Source organism: Heterocephalus glaber, unplaced genomic scaffold (assembly GCF_053883595.1).
Source record: "Heterocephalus glaber isolate CG9 unplaced genomic scaffold, H.glaber_assembly_v1.0 deba00001465, whole genome shotgun sequence".
NCBI lineage: Eukaryota > Metazoa > Chordata > Mammalia > Rodentia > Bathyergidae > Heterocephalus > Heterocephalus glaber.
The window spans coordinates 26,220,315-26,241,245 of NW_028258312.1; the positions used below are offsets into that span (position 1 = coordinate 26,220,315).

The 20,931-nt window shown below is 37.5% G+C and overlaps 1 long non-coding RNA gene across 4 annotated transcripts in view; it reads left to right on the plus strand.

Moving 5' to 3' along the window:
- Nucleotides 1-20,931, plus strand: part of LOC110348501 (uncharacterized) — a 127,552-nt gene that overhangs the window by 102,772 nt on the left and 3,849 nt on the right. For all 4 annotated transcript variants that reach the window (XR_015439004.1, XR_015439002.1, XR_015439001.1 and 1 more), the window contains exons 3-5: nt 17,937-18,496; nt 19,191-19,762; nt 20,564-20,924. This is a non-coding gene — a long non-coding RNA (uncharacterized LOC110348501). The remainder of the gene's footprint in view (nt 1-17,936; nt 18,497-19,190; nt 19,763-20,563; nt 20,925-20,931) is intronic.

Here is a 20,931-nt window from a genome sequence, read left to right on the forward strand (position 1 = left end):
TTCTTGGTAAATTCCCAAGCATTATTAAAACTCCCTTTAAATAATCTTTTCCCTAACAAAATGAAAAATGAAGAAGAGCAAAAATCCACTTGTTTTTATCATGCATCCAAGTTAACAGTGAAAAACAACGAAGTCAGAAAATAAGAAATTTGTAGACATAAAAGGAGAATAGGAATGAATAATAGAAAAAACCAAAAAATTTTATGTTGCAAGATGGGAGTACCCAGCCCATTAACCTTCAGTAGTGTCGAAATGATTGAATAAAAAAATCTCAGAATGAGAAACTTGAGAATCATGTATTTTGTGAAAGAATGAATGTGCAAAAGGACATTTGGCTGTAGTGGTTACTGTATGTCTACTGCAAGGAAAAACTAGTACAATTAAATCAGCACAGCTGTAGTCTCTAATTACTGAGAGACTGCATGAAGTACTGACTTTAGATACCGTTTCTCTTTGCTAAATGTAGGATGCAACAAATTTTAGTCAAAGAAATGCTTAAGTCAGAATCCTGGTGAAGTACCCAGCAAGAGGAGAACTGATATGAAAGGTTTTACTATATGTGTAAGGATTATAAAATTATCTTGAATGTTGACCAGGATATTTTAAAAAATAGAAATATTCAGCAAATGCCTTTAAAAAGCAAATCAAGTATATTGAAAATGGAATATAAGGTTTATAGTTGACCTACAAAAATTTCAAGTGATGTATAACGCTACAGCAGAATTACTAACCATATAAATTCCTTCATGCAAAATAAAGATCGGTTCATAAAATAAGTATTAGCCTTCCTGGCTTTCCATTAAAGAAAGTTTGTTTTGCTTGTCTGTCAGATTGTTGGCAAGTTGGTAAGACAGTAGCGATTCATACGTTTTAGCATCATGATTGCCTCCTTATTTCTCCAATGCCATCCTCAAGTAAACTACTCTTAGGTTCAGATTCAGTACTCAACTAATTAACTATTAGTTCCACGTGAGATGAGCACAGTACCGTAGCCTGAATGGACTCAGAGTTGGGCAGCTCAGCTTCCTTGTGTCCTCACTCCAAGGTTTGAGGAAAGTACCTAACCTGTACAAGTCTAGACTTCCTCATTTGTGAAGCATCACGGATGTGGAAAGAAATCAGTGAAATTGAATGTGCAATTTGTGGAGCTCAGTACCAATTTATAGCACACACTCAGTAAGTATGCGCTGTTTTTTCAGACTTGGAATAGGAAGCTGAAGAACGGAAGACTAGATCGATGCTATATGACTGATGCCTTAACACCTCCGACCTCTCCTGTTTGTCTGGTGTGGTGACAGCCTGCAGGCAAACACCAAAGGAGGAGAAAGGGGTGAGCCGGTGTGTGGGAAACACACTGGCCATAGTTACAGTCACAGGTTGGAAAGAGAGTGCTTGAGATCCTCCAGGCCGCTCCTGCACGTCAGAAGAGACATCCCTGCCATGATGTCATCCACGAGAGACTCCTGTAGGCTGACTCAGGACCCTCATTTTATCTTTCTATGCAGTGTGAATAGCTTGATGGCTGTCATCCATTTATATTCTTAACCTGCTGATTTCTAAGATCAAAATAGGTGAATTTCAATAATGGATTCAGGTTTTCAATTCTGTGTATTTTTGCATGAGTTCATTGATTTCATTAAAATTCTTCCAAATTAGAAATATAAGTGGCTAAAAGAAGATTTTTCAAACTTAGATATATTACCTCTCTTATTGAAGATCAATGGAAAGAGACAATTGGGGGAACATTTTGATAATTAAACTCTCAGATAGATTTTGACACTAGAAAGGGCAACATTGTGGCACTCCACCATCCTGCCTTTATGGAAATCAGCTCACTAACTGGGGGAGAGGTTCTGCTGCTGAAAAACCAGAGATAACTTTTTCTCTTAAACAATTAGCATTTATTAACACACTCTAGTAAGTGTTTGAGTAGCCACTTTATCCAATTTAAAAAAATATTAAAATGAATGCTGGTAGGGTTTCAAAAAACTGATAGAAGTATCATAGATTTTTATGGCCATGGTTGAGAGAAGAAGCAAAGAAAAATGATGCAGTGTACTAAGTCTCAATTTTGATAAGAAAAAGAAACAAGGCAACAAAATGTGTTCCTTTCAATCATTGTCAAACAGATCTCAAAGTCCCTGTCAATTTTTACAAGACCTGCTCTCTCAGTCAATATTTTCTTATTTCTTCAACTTATTAAGGATCTTCTAATTTTTATGACTTTATAACATTTAAAAAATTCCCTTTTCTTTTGAACAAGATGTCACCGATGATTTGTTGGCAGAAGTTCTCACCCTCTGAAATGTGTGTTCTAGTCGGAAATCCCTTCAGCTCTGTTCTTCCGATTACCTGATGCTCTTTGCAGATACCGATTATAAATGTCATTAGCTTTAGTGACTCACCTTCACTTCCTAAAGCTGAAGAAATGGATCATTAACTCATTTAAAAAATTCCAAAAAAAGGTTGGTTCTACCCACTTGTCCTTCATTTAATTACCAACGTGCAAAAGGGAAGAAACAGATATCATACTAAATGACATTTTAGACCAGAATAAAAGAACTGGGTTGCTAGCAGAGCATATTGAAAAGAATGATTAATCTCTTGAATTTGATAGTCAAAACATTTTGACACTAACTGGCAGTTTTAATGATCACTATAATTTAGCTGATGGGTCCATTAATAAAACTTTATAACATTTAACACTGTGATCGCTACAGTTAAGGTTACAGGGGACATGGAAGCTATTCCTCATGACCTGAGTGGCATGCTGTCAGTAATCAGAGCACGTGTTGTGCATAATGATTTCTATAAAACAAGTAATCAGGAAGGTTATCTTATTTACTAGTGGCCCCTGGCCTTATTTTCCAGGTGAACTGTCCCATAGTTCTCTCCAATGACTTACCTTCTAAGAACTTACTCTATACATTTTAGTTGTTTTGGAAGAGAAGAAAAAATATGTGTTACCAAATTAATCAGGTATAGTAATCATTTAAACCCCATTAGAGAAATGGAGAATCAATAATGTCAACGTTGGTGCAGTAATACAGTCAATCATTTTGAGAGTAAAGTTTAGGAAGCTTCTATGGGATAGAAGTTTCACCTATGAGGCTTTGAGGCTGACGAGGTTATGACTGAGTCCATCTCTCTTAACAATTAATTTAATCCACCTCATTAACTCTCTGGCAATGTTAGACAACTTGAGACTATCAGTTGACCATTGGGAAGTTAATCATTATTATTTTATGAGCTTCAAGAACAGTTTATCTTTTGTTCAAAGACTGATAGGGGCCATCCTATCCAATATTCTAACGTAAGAGATCATTTAAGTGGAAGTATTCAGTTTGCCTGGAATGTGAAGGAACTAGAAAATGAAAAAAATTTAGACAGAGACACCAATATTTTATTGAGTGATTGTGGTATGATAGACAAGGGCTTAAATACAAAGAGGCAAGAAAGACATGGCTATCAGTCCCCATCCATTCTTTCTTCCTATGGTAACAGAATTAACAGATTTGAGGCTGAAAACATGACATAGTAGAACAAGAACTGCACTGCCTCTGTTGGGACATAGAAGTAGGCTGGGGGAGCAAGTGGAAGTTTTACTTGACATCTGAAGCTTTCCTTAGGAGACAATGCTCACTCAGTCTTTGTGTTGAGCTTCTTTATTTCTCTTGTCATCCTGCTTCTCCGAATGGACATTGCCATTTTGGACCATGAGGTGAAAGCTACATGTAACAGAGCAATGGGACAGGAGAATGTATGTTTCCTGTCCCTGTGAAGAGCTGTTTAGCCCAGGATTGCCTGGATGGACTTTAATAAAAGAAATAAATAGCCTTAAAATTGTTTATACTGCGACTACCATGTTTTTTTCTTTTATTCATAAACAGATCTAATATTATCTCACATCAAAACTCATAGGGACCAGTTCCAAACCTGTGATTAATAATCCTTTTTAAAAAATTTGACACATCACCCGTGTGTGAGGATCAATGTGAGATGCTTACATCTTTTTTTTTCCACCATTAAGTTTATTGGTACATTTTAGGTATAAAATACAGTTACATTCATCATTGGGATCTTGTACCATTACATGAGTATCTTGGTTCTCATTTTTTTCCTAAATTCCACAGCTGTTCATGGTAAAAGCTATCAGGAGACTAGAAGTAGAACAGAACCTCCTCAACAGATTAAAGACATGTACTCCATACTTCCAGTGAGAGTGCCTTATATGAATGGAGAAGATACAATACTTTTTCCTTAAGGTGGGGAACAAGGGCAGATATGACTACACTTTATCTGACCATTAAACTTTGAAACCTAGGCCCCGCCAAAATAGTCTGGCAATAAAATGACACAATTAGGATAGGATTGGCACGGCAGAAGCAAAATCTTTACATGTAGATGAAATGGTCATCTACAGAGAAAATACTAAGAAATCTTTAGGAGCCCCTAGAACTTGTATTTGAATTTAGCAGGATTAGAAAACACAAGGTATATATAAAAATTCAGGTCTGTGTATACTTGCTATAAGAAGAATTGGCTATTGAAATTTCAAAGTTATGTAGGAGTACAAAGGACCAAGAAAAGTGAAAAGAACAAAAAAAGTGTTGGAAGACGTTTACTACCTAATTTTAAGACTTCTTATAAAGCTACAGTAATCATGGCAGTGTTGGTGTAAGGAAAGACATATAGATCATTGGAAGAAAACAGAGAATCTAGAAATAGAACCACACATATATGGTCCACTGAGTTTTGAAAGATTGTTTAACATTAACATTTTATAGAACATAAACTCAGTTCAAGAGCTGAGGAAGAGATAGTATTTTCAGCAAATGGCAGTAGAACACCTGGTATCCATATATAAAAAATTAACCCCAACCCTTTATTTCCATACATAAAAATAACTTGAAAGGATCTATGGACCTAAATATGAAAGCCTAAAATTATAAAACTTTAAGAAGAAATTATAAGGGAAAGTGTTTATGAATTCAGGGTAGGCAAGAACTACCTAGGATACAAAAGACATGATGTATAAAAGAAAAAAATTGATAAATGAGATTCCATCAAAATTTAGAACTTTAAATGACATCATTAAAAAGAAAAGTAGTCCTTAACCAGACCATATTTACAATGCATATAACCTATGACCAGAATATATAAAGAGCTCTTACAGCTCATTAATAGATAACCCAATTAAAAAGTAGACATAAGAAGATGATAAATAGCCAGTACAGCACAAGGAAAGGTGTGCAACTCTAGAAACAGAAAAATACTAATCAGTACAGTAACAAGATTGAATTATACACTCATTGGGGAGATGAAGTTAAAAGTTTTAAAAGCCTTGTCATAACTTTTTCTTTTTGTTGGATTCTCCCCCTTTGCATTTAATTTGTCACACCCAATGGATTCATTCTGCTAGGCTTCCTGGGGTTGTGATCCTCATTGTCTTTTCCTAGGGTATTGTCTAAAATATGTTGAATTGCTGTTTTGATATGCATGAAGTTCTTGAGATGCTCTTTATCATGAAAGTATCTTATTTCTTCATCAATTTTGAAAGATAGTTTTTCAGGGTACATCAATCTGGGTTGGAGGCTGTTTTCCTTTAGGGCTTGGAATACATCACTCCAAGCTCTTCTTGCCTTGAGGGTTTACATTGAGAAGTCTGCTGTGATTCTGATGGGCTTTCCTGTGTATGTGATTCATTTCTTTTCACTCACTGCTTGCAGAATTCTGTTCTTCTGTTGGATTTCTGGAATCCTAACTATTATATGCCTATGTGTAGATTTTTTTTTTGATCAAGGCTATTTGGAGTCCTATATGCCTCACTTATCTGTATGTCAAGTTCTTTTCCCCTCCTTGGGAAATTTTCTGCCATCACTTCTGTGAACAGTTTTTTTTATGTCACCTGCACTCTCTCCTCTTTCTTCATTGACTCCAATCAGTCTTATGTTATTCTTCTTTGCATCATCTAGCAGATGCTGGATTGACTTCTCATGGTCCCTTACAATTTTAAAGCAATTTTTCTTTTCCTGGTCACTAATTGCAATCTTATCTTCTGTATCTGAAATTCTATCCTCACATTGGTTCATTCTGCTGCGCAGACTTTTGATGGAGTTTTTAATCTCCTGGAAATCTGTTTGCATCTGTTTTACGGATTGCATTTGTTTCCTATGTTGGGATTCCATCATTTTCCTCAGATTCTCTATTTTTTTATCTGTGTCCTCTCTAGATTTATTAATCATGTCTTGCACTATGAGCACAGTCTTTGCTGTTATCTGAGTAATTATTTCTGATTTCATTTTTCCCAGATCCTCTTTTGTTGCCAGTTCAGAGAGTCCAGGTGGTTGAGTATCAGATTGTTCCATCTCATTTTCCTTTGGGGTTGCTTTAGGTGATCCAGAAGTCTGTTTTTGAGGCTTGTTTATGTGGCTTCTCATTTCCATGGCGGGGGGGGGGTGTGTGATTCTGTCACCCATGTGACTCACCTTCTCTGCCCTAGGAGTGTGGAATGGTGGCCGAAATGCTTACATCTTACTTCTGACTTGTGTTCTATTCTGTGCTTCCTGTCCTTCTCCCTGTTCTTCACTCTCTACTCAAAGAATGAGAAGACATATTCTCATCTTTCCAGATTAGCTTGTATTACAGCACTTACAGAGTGCATAGAGGAATTCTCTTCTTCCACAACATCTTAATTATCACAATATCCATAACTATGTAGTCATCAGGTGCTATTTTTCCAGCTCTTTTGCTATTCATTGAGATTATTAGGCTAAGTGACACTGGAAATTCACAGTGGAAGTCTGTCACTGGATCAGCGATGCAACAGACAGTAGAGCAGCTGACTCTGCCTAGCAGTCTCTGGAAGCAGCATGAAGGGTTTCCTTGAGAAGAGAAACTGAATCATAAAGCTGGAGCAGAGAAGGCAGACTATTTGGGCAGAATGGTTTGCAGGAAGAAGAAACACTATAAGAACTGATGGCATATTTTGAAAATGAAGTTTAGCATGTGGGATAGTGGAGGAAGAGACTCTATGTATCACATTCCTGAGGACCTTCTTTGCCTTGCTTAGGTCTCTCCATGAATATTTGGAGCACTATTAGTGATGTTTACATGTGGAATGATGTGATTATTTTTGAATTAAGAATAGATCATAAAAGGGGATTAAATAAAAAGATCGGATATAATTGGGATATCTATCATTGGAGTGCTCATTCCATTTAAGTGGTATTGGAGATGAGGGACAGGTTCCAAGATTTTCTGAGAGACTTAGTGCTTTGTTTGGCTGGGGTAGAAGGAAAAGAATAATTTGGGAAGGAGAAAGAATTTTTGGAATCCTTAACATATGAATAAAAGTTGAAGCTCGTCAAATCCTTACGGGAGAGTATAGACTGGAAGGATATAAGATTGAGACAAAACTCTAGGATACAAGGAGAGGAAAAAAGGAACCTTTAAAAGTATTTTTTTGGGTAACAGTAAAATCTGGATAGTCAGGAAAAGAAGAAAAAGAGAAAGAAGAGATGCAGTAGGGTAAAGTGATAAATATTTTATCATGATTTGATGAAAGTCAGACAATAGGCCTTAGTATGTGTTGTTCATGATTTTATCTTCAGCTTCTAATTAAATAGCATTCAATACCTAACATAATGTAGCTGCTTATTAAATGTGTGGTGAATGAATAAGTACCCAGTTTAAACAGTATTGAGGCCTAAAATGGAATCAGAGTTAAATTTTTGGGAAAGATTGTACCAAGCAAAACCCAACCTTAATGAAAAGAGAGAAAAGTTTAACATCTACATCCTACTGGCTTCAATTGCATTTGAGGCTTCTACCTAGAGAACGATGACATAATGCTATTATCAGGACACTTTATTTGTTGAATTATGCATTTTAGACTCTAATTCCGAGACCATGGGCATAGCACCTGCAGGGACAGAATGTCTGGCTGCTCTAGGAAGAGAGAGCCCCTTGCTGAATGGATGAAAATGTATCATGTTTAATCTACAAAATTCTACTGAAGCAATGGAAAATTGCAAACAGAAAAAAATCAGCAAAATCAAAATGTTGTATCTGAGTGAAGAGAGCAGAGAATTTCATTTTGAAAAAGTAGATTTATGCTCTGGGGTATAGAATTATAGCTCTGAGCTAACATCAGTATCAAGAGGAACAGAGTGAACTTGGTTAAAGGAAATGTTAATAAGAACTCATGTAGGGAGGCCACAGATACCAAAAAAATCAAATTGAGACTATAAATATCGGATTTACTCTTACTAGAATCTTTGTTAGAAAACTCATTTTAAGCCAACATATAAAACAATAGTTGAGCACTTTTAGGGTTATAAAGGCTTCCAAATTAAATTGCTAGGCATGGAAAGTAGAATACTTTCATTTAGTTTTAATTTCTCCTACATAGGTGGTCCTCAGATCCAGAGGGTTTTAGAATAAACAAAACAAGGAACTGTTATTAAAGTTAGAGAGGATTTTATTTTCATGCAGTTTTATTTCCATTCAGATTTGCTTAAGCATGCAGAGACAACAAAACGATGTTCAATTTGACCTTTTAGAGTTATGTTTATAAAAGTAATAAAATTTCAAAGTAATTTTTTATAGGAAGTCTGTTGTGTTTTCTGCTTACAGGGATATAATATGCTGCTCTCCAGTCCTAGCTAGTTATCAATGTTGAATTTCCCCTTTCTCACAATTACCAGCTGCCTGAGTGTCAAAGACTCCATCTGCCAGCCTGGGAGCCCCATGAATGTCATTTGAGTTAGGACTTAGGGGATGGTTAACTTCAAGTGTCAGAGGAAACTCAGATATTTGCTTAACCATTACTCTGATTGTACCTATGAGACTGTTTCTAGGTAAGGTTAAGGTTTGAGTCAGTAGACCCAGTAAAGCAGGCTGCCTTGCATAAGCCGGGTGGCCTTCATTCAGTGGGTTTAGGGTATGAACAGAGCAAAAAGTCCCAAGCAAGGGAGAGTTTCCTCTTGCTTTCTGACTGATTTCTGAGAGGAGACATCCGTCTTCCCCTGCCTTTGGACTTAGTCTCAAATTGGATCTTAAACCATTGGTTCTTCTGTTCTCAGGTTATTGGGCTTGGATCAAAACATATGCCATTCACTTTTCTGGGTCTCCAGCTTGGTGACCAGACCTTCAGACACATCCACCTCCTTAAACAAATGAGCTGATTGTAATAAATCCTCTTCTATTGCTATAATCTCATCAGTTCTGTCTCTCTGGAGAGCTGACTAACACAGATCTTATTACCAAGAATTAGGCTGCCGTTCTAACAAATGCCCACATGAGGAAGTGGCTTTGGAACTGGGTAGTTCATAACAGACAGTAACATTTTGAGGTTCATATTAGAAAAATGGATGTTAAAAACAATTCTGGTGAGATCTCAGCTGGAAACGAGAAGCAGAGAGTTGGAAACTGGAGGAAAGGCATTCCCTGTTACATAGCTTCAGAAAACTTCACTGAACTGTCTTCTATTGTTTTATGGAAGTAGAATTTATAAGTAATAAGACTGGGTATTTATTTCAGGAGACTTCTAAGGACAGTGAAATTTCCTCCTGAATGCTTATCTTAAAATGCAAAAGAAGAAAGATGAATTGAAGAAGGAATTCTAAGCAAAAAGGAATTAGAAATTGAAGATTTGAAAAACGCTCGGCCTATTGCATAAAATGACAAAAAGTATTCTCACTTTTCTAGATTATCCTAAGAGAACACCAAGGATGTGGCTGAACAGTCATTTGATAAAGAGCCCAGGGTGGGATTCATGGGCATAATAGCTATTTTAATTAAAGACAGGGACAGAGACAGCATTGAACTAGCAAGAAAACTGCTAGTTTGAACTAAAGGAGACAGAAAAAGCTGAAATGAAATGAAAGAAGGCTGAGTGACTCCTTGGATTTGACAGGCCTGCAGCTATTTGGCAGCAAGCATGTCCTATTTTTTAAGAACAGGGAAAAATGACTCTGAAAGTGATTCCGAAAATCAGGGCCACTACCTGAGTTTTGTCAGGGCAGATGATTTCCTTCTCAAGACTTGGGGTCTTGAAGACCCCAGGAAATTCCAGAGGCAGAATTGTCACCTTGATTGTCACCTGTCTGGAAGGCAGACAGGTGATCCAGTGAGGTTTACATGCAGGCCCTATTTTCTAGTAGACTCTGTCTTGCTTGGTTTGGGGCCTGCTTGGGGCTGTCACTCTTTTCTTTCCCATTTCTCCCTTTTGGAATGGGAACATTTCTCCTCCCCTGACCCTACCCTTGTAGTTTGGAAACATGTAACTAGCTTGATTTTATAGGTTCATGCTGAAGAGGAATTTTGCCTAATGCTGAGTCTTATCTGATGTCTTCACTGTATCTTATTTAGATGATATTTATTTAGAAAAGACTTTGAACTGTAGACTTTAGAGGTGATGCTGAAATCAGTGAAGACTTCTAAGGCTGTTGGGGTGTAACTAATATATTTTACTGCAAGAAGGAGGTGAACCTTGTGAACCCTGGACAAAGTGCCACAGATCGGATTATATTCTCCTCATCCTACTTCATACGTTGAAGTCCTAACCAGAAAAGTGTGGTTGGGGAGAAAATTCAGGCGAAGTCACGGGGGTAGAGCCTCATGACGTTGCTAGTGGCTTCTATGAGAAAATGCTATGACCTTGGTTCCTATCTGCCATATAAAGATGCAAAAAGAAGCTGGTGCCTAAAATGAGGGAGAGAGCCTTTAGAGGGAACTGCATCAGCCACCTCCTTGGTCTTGGGCTACCCAGCCTCCAGAACTGTGACATATAACTTCCTGTTCTCTATATTTCCTAGTCTATAGTATTTTTTTTTTTTTATGGCAACCCGAGCAGACAGATACAAGCCAGCAAATTTTTAGGTCACTAGAAAACATATGTCAGTTAGAATTTCTGTCTACAGACAGAAGTAATACAGCATCAAGGACATCCTGATCTGTTTAGGTATGGAGTGGCTTCTACAGGCGTGACCCAAATATATGGGGAATTTTAAGTGAAATATTTTATTGTAGTAAGATCTGTTGCCATTAATCCCACTCACAATATTCCTCTTGATTCTGACACTTATTCCATTTTTCTTGCCTCTTTCTGAAGCAATTCCGGAAGTCCTCTTTCGTGAGGGTCTTTACCAGATGGGATAAAAAATATGGTGAACGCCATGCTAAGTGCTGTCAGACAGAAGGCAGCTCGTAAAAACATTGCAGTGTGTTCTCATCCACCTTCTTCATGGGATCTAGCACTGTGTGACTTCTGGCTCCTCACCAAGCTCAAAATGACTACGCAAGGGAATAGTTTTGAGTTTATCCAGAACATAAAGGCAGCCACAATAGCACAACTGAAAACGTGAAAGAGGTCTTCCAGAAGTGCTTCAGAAAGTTGCAAGTATGATGAGATGCATGTTTGTAGTGGGAGAGGGGTGGGTATTTTGAGGGTGATAAATGGCAATGAGTCTTTTACTGCAACAAATTTTAAAATTCCCTGTATCTTTGATCACTTCATACATACTCATTCAATATTGACAGGACTTCTTGCTGCTGATCTGTCAGGGGGATGGGCAGGCTCCCCACTGGCACATGGCTTCCACAAGGCGTCCACCCTGCCATCCCCTTACTGGCACTGAGGGCTAGTCCTGCCAAGTTCCTCTCCAACAGTCTTACTCCGCTCTCCTGCCTACCCCAGGCCAAACTGTGCTCCCTCTCTGACTGTGAATCATCTGTTTTTGAGTTATTCTCTATTCAGCTGTTTTGAGCCCTGTGGCCTACTTTCTTCAGGCATCCTTTACATACTGACCACTTCTCTTTGTCTCTTCGTTCATGCTCTAAAAATCCGACTTCTCTTGGAGGCAACATGGATGCCTGACTCCAGGGAACCAGTGGGAAGATCTTCCATAAAGAGGTGGGGAAAAACATATATGTTTTAATATTTCAAGATACCTCACTGCAGATGATAACATCAGTGTTAGTTATTTCATATATAGCCAAGCCTTCACAGGGATTTTAGGCCTGCGGGCTGCACATAAAATGAACATAAACGTGAATAGGATGTACACTCTCTCTCTCTGAATATATAGCTGTATATCTATACAGAACTATATCTGTCTGCTAGAAGTCTCAGTCTCCCCCTTCTCACTTTCAAACTTTTGAAACAGAAATTCTATATACTGTTTGTTTTTAAGCCAGACTGCAGAAGTCATATTTACTGATCTGCTGTGGACAAATCGCCTCAGATGGTTCAATGAGGTTGTGAAGTGACAGGGTAATTAAACAGGCAATCTCCACAGAGGCTGTGTGCCTGGGAATATTCGGAGACCTGGATATAACATTGATCATACTCACCTATGTCTTTCTTTTCTGATTATCTGCAGACCAATCTAAGACCCCATCTCTCTTCTTCATTACAAGAGGTCATGAACTCACTTCTGTTTTTAGTATATTTTATCCATCTAGTACATTATCATAAAATTTTATCTTCCTAAGCTCTATGCTGCTGTTGTCTTTTCCAAAATAAACATTCAGTATTTTATAAGATGCAACCTGAGATGTATGCATGCAGAAAAGTATTGTCTTTAAATAAGAGTAATAAACACTGTTTTAACTAATCTCATTAAGTTTATTTTATTAGGCTTTCTTAGAGATGTTAATATGTGTTATATCTTCACATGGAGATATAATATGTGGTGTTGCAAGACTTACTTAAACCTTTCCCCACAGATCATTAAGGGTTCATGGAATATCTTTTGGCAAAACACTGGACAACAACATAAAGTAAAAGTTCATAGCTTGAGGTATTTATGTCTTTCACAATCTGTATTCTCAAATAGATACCCCATACCTGAATTTTCTGTTTAGCCTTATGCAGGAGTATTTTAACATTACACTTCTAACCTGAGTAATAGTTTTGGAGTGCACTCCTGGACTCAAAGGCCATATTACAAAGTTGCTGAGACCTCCCTATATCTGTCTCTCGTCTTTCTTGGGTTTCTCTCTCTAGATCTCGCTCTTTTTGTTTTTGACTCTCCTTCCTAGCATTTTGTCTTTCTGGTTTGTTTATCTTTATTCATCTCACAAAATTGGTCAAATTTTTTTAATTTAATCAATGTGTTAGGCTACTTTGTTATAACAAAAATATCGTATACTGGATAATTTATAATACAAGTTTTATCTGCCATATTTGGAGCCTGGGAAGTCCCAGATCAAGCTGCCAGCAGATTTGGCATCTGACATAAATGACATCACTGTGTCCTCACATGGTGGGAGGAGCCAAGGGAGCTGGCTCTCCTTCTTTTAGGAAGGCACTAATCTTGTCCATGAGGTGTGCACCCTCATGGCTTAATGACTTCTTGCTGCTGTTTGTGAATGCATCTTCTCCAAAATTCCTGCATTTAAACTAAACAGTAACTATGATAGTATTAAGAGGCAAGGCCTTTAAGAGGTGATTAGGATGGCTGTTATAAAACAGGCTTCACATAACATTAACTCTCTATCTTCCCCTTCCCAGAATGCAATAGGTAGGCGCCATCTTGGATGCAGTCTGGGTCCCCACCAGACACCAATTTACCAGCACATCTATCTTGGAATCCCAGCTTCTGAAACTCTGAGAGATGAGTTTCTAGTCTATAAACTGCCTAATGGAGTAGACACTTCCCCGAACCCTCCATCTCTTAATTCTTCCACGAAGAAAGTTAGGTTTCAACCCGAATTTTGGAAGCACTCATTTAAACCATAGCAATAAATGAATAAAATTCACAACGGTGGAAGCCATAATCTGTAACACCTGATGTAAATGAAAGATATTCATACATCAAATCTTCTCTGCTAGATTTGGAAGAAAAATAATGATCCCAATTCAAATATTTAAAAAAATTGTGGAAAAAGTAATTTTAGCTGATGTAAGAGCATAGATCAAAAGATTAATTGGTTTAAAAGATCACTCAGGAAAATATTCACTGAGAGTAAGTTATTATCAATTTTTTCACAATTAGGATCAAAATTCGAGATATTTTTTATTTTTATATTTTTGCAGTACTTGAGATTGACCCCAAGGCCTTTCACATGCTGGGGAAACTCTACCACTGAGGTACACCTTTAGCCCAGGACACCTGTTAACTTTAATGTGCTCAGTGTCAACAGGGAAATCATAAATATAAAGTGGAAGTGTCAAAACTTAAAAGACAGTCTTTCCCTGTTTGGTCATTCTCATTTCTTTTAACTCATGAGCTTGAGAGAGATAGAGATAGAGATACTTTTCTTCCTGTTTTGTATATGCAACTGTGTCCTCCCTCCTCCTTTCCATTGATTTATTTTCTGCCTTTCCTTAAAAGCGTCTTCTCAGGAAACTCTCTATAATGATCTTGCTGTCTCATAAAATCAATAAAAAAGTAAATAAAGTAGGGTGTGAGGGATGGGACAAGATTGATCAATGGGTACTAAGTTGCAGTTAGGAATTAGAAATTTTATTGTACTACCACATAGCAGTGATTGTATACTTGCTGTGTATCTCAAAAATCTACAAGAAAGGATTTGGAATATTTTTACTATTTAGAATGGATAACTGTTGGAGGAGATGGAAATGTTTATCCTGATTACATAATTTATACCTCTATCAAAACATCCCATGGTTCCCCATGAATGTAGATATAGTTTTGTGTTTCTATGTATCAGCTAAAAGTTAAAAAAGTAATTTTTTGTTAATTAAATTCTTAAAATATTTTGTCTTGAGAGCATAATTTGAGTTATATACCAAATATTACCCATGTACTGTAGCATACGGATGTCTTCACTTGTACACCCATCACTGTAGACTTTTAGATAGATACTGAGTCCTATACACCAAGATTTGGCTGTGCCAATAAAAATTTGTTTTTATTTTTTATTTTTAAAAATTGTTTTCTTGGTACATTTTAGTTATACAGACGTTTACTTTATCATTGGGTGCTTGCACCTGTACCTTCCCCTGCCCTCCCTTCACCCCTCCACCCTTCCCTAGGTACATGAACTTCATTTCCATGTTTCTTTCTTTTCTCATCATTTTTCCTTTCCTTTCTTTCCTTTCCCCTTCCCTTCCGACCACCCCTACCCCTTTGGTCCCTTTCCCTGTTTCAAATTATCAATTTTTCATTTTAATCATTTTCATCCTTATTTACACTTTCAGTTTCTCAGACTGGAGAAACTATTCAGTATTTACACACGTGTGTCCTATTTATTTCACTTAAGAGGATGGCCTCAATGTGCACCCACTGAGCCATAAATGTCTCTAGTTTCTCATTCTTTATGGCTGAGAAGTGCTCCATTTTATACACATCTTCTCTATGCAGTTTGCAGTTGTTGGGCACTTGGGCTGTTTCCAAGCTTTAGCTATTACAAACTTTCCCACTACAAACATGGGTGCACATATATCACTATGGTATGATTCTTTTAATACTTTTGGGAAGATACCCAGCAGGGGAATAGCTGGGTCAAATGGGACCTCCAGCCCTAGTTCTTTGAGGTATCTCCATACTGATTTCCACAGTGGTTGCACCAGTCTACACTCCCACCAGCAGTGGAGCAGGGTTCCTCTTTCCCCACAGCCCTGGCAGCATTTGTTATTGGTTGATTTCTTGATAGCAGCCATTCTTTCTGGGGTGAGGTGGAATCTCAGGGTTGTTTTCATCTGCATCTCTCGAATGACCAGTGATGTTGAACATTTTTTCATATATTTATTTGCTGCTTTTACCTCTTTGTCTGAGAAATGTCTGTTCATTTCAGATGCCCATTTTTGAATTGGGCTTTGAATTTCGGGGGGTCTGATTTTTTTCAATTCTTTATATATTCTTTTTTTTTTTTTGTACTGGGGATCGAACTCAGGTCCTTGCTCTTGTGGCTCAGGCAGTGAAACCACTGAGCTAAATCCCCAGCCCAATTCTTTATATATTCTTGATAGTAGACCTTTGTCTGAGGTACAGCTGCTAAAATTTTTTGCCCACATTGTAGGTTGTCTCTTAGCTCTGTTGGTGGTTTCTCTTGCAGTGCAGAAGCTTTTTAATAAGATGAGATCCCACTTGTTGATTCTTTGTGCTAATTCCTGTGCTACTGAGGTTTTGTTCATAAAGTCTTTTCCTAGGCCAATGTCTTTAAGAGTTCTACCTAACTTATCTTTCAGCAAGTTTAGTGTTTCTGTCTTAATATTTAGATCTTTAATCCACTTTGATCTTAGTTTAGTGCATGGTGATAGGTATGGTTCTAGTTTTCATCTTTGGCAGGTTGAAATCAAGTTTTTCCAACATCATTTATTAAAGAGGCTATCTTTCCTCCAATGAGGGAGGTTGGCTCCTTTGTCAAAGATGAGGTGGCTGAGTATGTCTGAAGTTGTTTTTGCATCTTCTAATCTATTCTCCCTCATCCTTGGGTCTGTTCCTTTACCATCCTGTTTTTCTCACAGTAGCTTTGTAGTATAGTTTCAAGTCAGGGATTGTGATACTCCCAGCCATGTCTCTGTTGCCTAGAATTGCTTTTGCTATTCTAGGTCTCTTCTTGTTCCAAATGAATTTTTGGATTGTTTTCTCTAGTTCTGTGAAGTATATTGTTGGAATTTCAATGGGTATTGCATGAAATCTATATAGTAATTTTGGAAGTATGGCCATTTTCACTATATTGGTTCTTCTTACCCAGGAGCAAGGGATGTCTTTCCATTTTCTCTTATCCTCCTCGATCTCCTTTTTCAGAGTGCTGTAGTTTTCAGTCTTTTGCTTCCTTTGTGAGGTTGATTCCTAGATATTTCATTTTTTGGGATGCTATTGTAAAAAGAATTGTTTCCCGAATTTCTTTCTCAGTGAGTCTGCTATTTGTGTATAATGTGCCAATAAAAATTTAAAAGTAGCAAGAAAATAGAATAGTTAACAGATCATTTTTGATGTGACTTATTGAACTAAAGGTCACTGGGTGGTGGAAAGAATGGTCAAAGTGAATTTTGTGAGAGCAAAGAGAATTCTTCAATCAAAAGGCAATTCTCATACAATTTTTAATAGACTAATTAAAAGAAACAAGGGTCACAAAATGTTCATTACTTATTAAATTGTGGTATGAAATTCTTAATTTGAATTTCAAGAGTCATAGGAGGCATGACAAAGGTGAACTTAATTTGCTCAGGTTGATAAACTGCATTTCAAAAATAAAGATTCTATACCATCCAAGTGAATCCCTTCACATAAGTTTAAATTTATTAGTAAGCCAGGCATTCACACACTAATTACAAAAGTTCTTAGGTTATGAATGTAAAAATAAGGAAAAATTAGAAAATTCATACATCTTGTCAGAGACCTTTTAATTCCTTTGTGTCCCTGGTGTCTGCATCAGAGGAAAAGGTCACAACACTTCAGAATCGAGGGTGTTTATTAGCGCTATCTATTTCTTTGTTTCGTCTGCTAGAACTTGCCAATTTATCTTGCAAGGTAGTTCTCTTCTAAATTGGCTCATAATTTTGTCCTCCAAAATACTCTTTTTTTTTTTAACTCTGCTCCATGCATTGTTTTAGCTCTCTTTTTTAATTGTTATGTTGATTGAGTATTGATTGTGAAATAAAATCTTTTTGAAGGTAAGAAGAACAAGTCTGTTGCACTTTTGAATTTACTAAAGTGGTGATTACTATATGCTAAACATTTAACTTTATTAATTATGGATTTTCATGACCATGGTGCCAAAAGTGAAGCATCTTTTACAATAATAAACATTTTTATTTGTTTTTTTAAATATTATTTTTCTCTCCTAAGTTATGTCATTTTGGAATATTTCTGTAAAAAGCTGTGCATGATACTCATACCATTGTCAGTTTATACTCCTTTTAGAAATGGAAATGGTTAAATTGAACACCTGCACACCCACTAAATGTCCTTTCCTGTCTGATATATTTCTGTTTCGTGTCACTTTTTCTTTAATAGGTATCATGATTAGTGATGGTTCCTTGACGACACAAACCTCGATAGCAAGCACATCAGCCTTCTACAGGAAGGAAGCAGACTGGAAAATTTACCTAATACAAGCACAGTCACTGCTAAGGAAAAAGGAAGATAACTCAGCGTGGGAAACAGAAAACCAAGGGGAAGAACTAAAAAGCTCAGAGAATCATTTCCTGGGAGCTGGGTTGTGTGCTGCTGACATAGCTAACAACACTTTTCCAGCAGGAGTTCAGAACTGCAAGGAACCAGTGGTTGCTCTGTTTCCCTTTTGGGTATGGCTCTGTCTGCAGTGGTTAGTCTCTCTCCAGACTTCCACTTGATGGCGTGTGTGTGTGTGTGTGTGTGTGTGTGTGTGTGTGTGCAAGCTCACAGGACTGCCTAGTCCCAAGGATTTAGAAGAAACAGACCCCTGAGTATCGTCTCTGTGCCAGGACCTCACTTAGTTGCCACGAACCTGGATATGAAGTCTCCATCTCCAATTGACCAGGAGGAAACAAGCCATCAACTTTCTGAGCTTCAGCTTCTTCATGTGTAAAATAAGGGTAATTAAACCAGATCACTTCTAAGATTTTTTTCCCTGTGTTTTTATGATTATTCCATCTGTAATTTTCCATTACTTATGCCACTTTATTATCCTGGTTGAATCAAGGGCTGATTTTATTGGCTACCATACACTGGATTGGGTCTTTTTAGGTAGTAGATTCCCAGAGAACTACAGTCATGCCTGGTGTGTATTCTCTGAAATCTTCACAGTGCTTATTTTATTTTATTTTTTTGGTACTGGGGATTGAACTTGGGTCCTTGCACTTGCACAGCGAGTGGCGAAATCACTGAGCTAAATCCCCAGCCCTACAGTGCTTATTTTAGAGTCAAGTATTCATTAGATGCTTCGCAAATAGGAAATGATGAACATGACCATGTTCATGTGTGTGTCCTAGGGTGATTGCACTATTGCTGGTGACATTTCTTTTGCTTATTAAAACCACTGACAACCAGAGTGTGTGCTTTGCTAATGTGACATGACAGACAAAGGAGCCTACAGCAGTGACCTATTTTGGGGCTCCTCAAGTGACTAGAAATTCACTTCTAACTCTTGATGGAATTCAGGAATAATTTACCCCATGAGAACTGTCCGTCCTTTGAGAGATGGGCTTCCTGAGGTCACAGATACAAAAGGGATTTTCTGTGTGACTTTTTGGTAGATACCTTTCAACATTATTTCTTTTGTTTCAAAAGACACTTTAATGAGCAATAAAAAGACCAATGCGAAGCCAAGTGAGGTGCTTGAACGAGAGACCTGAAAGCTGAATTTCATAACTGAAGAAGCCTTGGTGAACTGTTTGGGGTAAGTAGAACTGGGAGGCATTTTTGAGAACTGTGTTTTTCAGTATTCATAGTCACTTCATCTTCAATTTGCTGCTTCTGTGTGGATTAAAGTGAGTGATAATCAACTACAAATTTCTCCAAGTCCTACTTGAAATTGTCTGCTAATGTTTCCAAAAGCATGTTATTGCCTGTGGGCTGGCCCTGTGACCTGTGCTTCTTTTTCGAAGAAATTTGAGCGGTGAGTTAATAAGCAAAGGAAAACCAACTCTTGAGATTTTTTATGCTTGGAAGTGGAACCATGAGAGAATTCACAACTGAATCCATTTTTCCTCTGTAGATACCACAGATACTGTGATTAAGCACCAGGAAAAGAATGACATGTCTACTATCTGCTTAATCAATGTAATCAGCGAAAGGAAGCAAGTATGATATTTTTATCATACATACTTCCTGTTTTGGTTCCTGTTACTTAAGTGAATTATGTAAGTTCATTTTTAAGATTAACAGACCATTTTTATAGTGTGACTGAACTGCTGTTTAATCCAAAAGTCATTACAGAAAATGCTTGCTGTCTCAGACAGACACAGACTTCCAAATATATAAATATACTACTGAGCCTATTTCAAAAGTCTCAGTAGAATTAAAGTGTAAAAATGTCATCTAGAAATGTACATTTCTCACTAGTAGAAAGGGTTATTTGGTAGCATTACTACTACTTCCCTTACTACTGACAAAGTCTACATCCATGACAAAACTCTAGTCAGGTTCTCCTGACTTAGTGTTCAGATCTCCATTCTCCAATTTTAGTGAGAACCCTCCTAAGTCAGTTTAATTGGAATGCCTTTCCCCTGATACTGAGTCACTCTGAGTGCTGTTCAGGTTTCTCATCCTCCACCATCCCTGAGTGATGTATCTGGTAGGTCACTCTAGCCAGCATTTCTGCTTATCAATCATGTTTTCTACTAATAGTCAACCTGTGTCTTCCTGTAGTCTCCTTGAATGAATTCTTCTTTACTGTCTTTCACAAGTGTCATGAATACATTTTTTCTTAACTCTACCTTCTGCCACTTGACAATTTTTAGAGTTTAAAAAAAGGCATTTTCTGGAACACACCTTGATTCTTTGCTTTTCAGAGCATTTCTTCAGCCAGAGTAATTTAAATGAATTTCAAAGATAATGCTTAAATGAAAGATTGGAATTTTTATGGCCCATTGAATTTGTGATGCTTACAAGGAGGTTAGTAACTTTATAAAGTTGAATCTTCTATATTTCATCTGATGCAGCAGACTTCTACCAGATTGCTGAGCCAAGGGAAACCAGGCTAGTCCTATTGGCAGCAATGCGAAGTCACAGAATTGCTTCTTGTCCTGAAGAAATCACACATGAGTAAGAAAGTCTCTGGTGAAGTCTGTCCTCAAGCTTTGGGTCTGTAAGAAGGTGCCACGTGAAGGAATGGTGCTTTAGTGATGGGAGGACCTCCAGTGGAAGCCTGTGTCAGCCTGATGAAGGAAGTTTCTTTGCAATGATCATCCTGAGGCATTGAGAATTCATTTACACCTCCTCTGTAACATTAAAGAGCTCGAGGGAGCCTCAGGGTCTGCTGCCTGTGTTATCTTTTGCACTTCTAGACCAGTAGGCTGAGAGGTGAGTA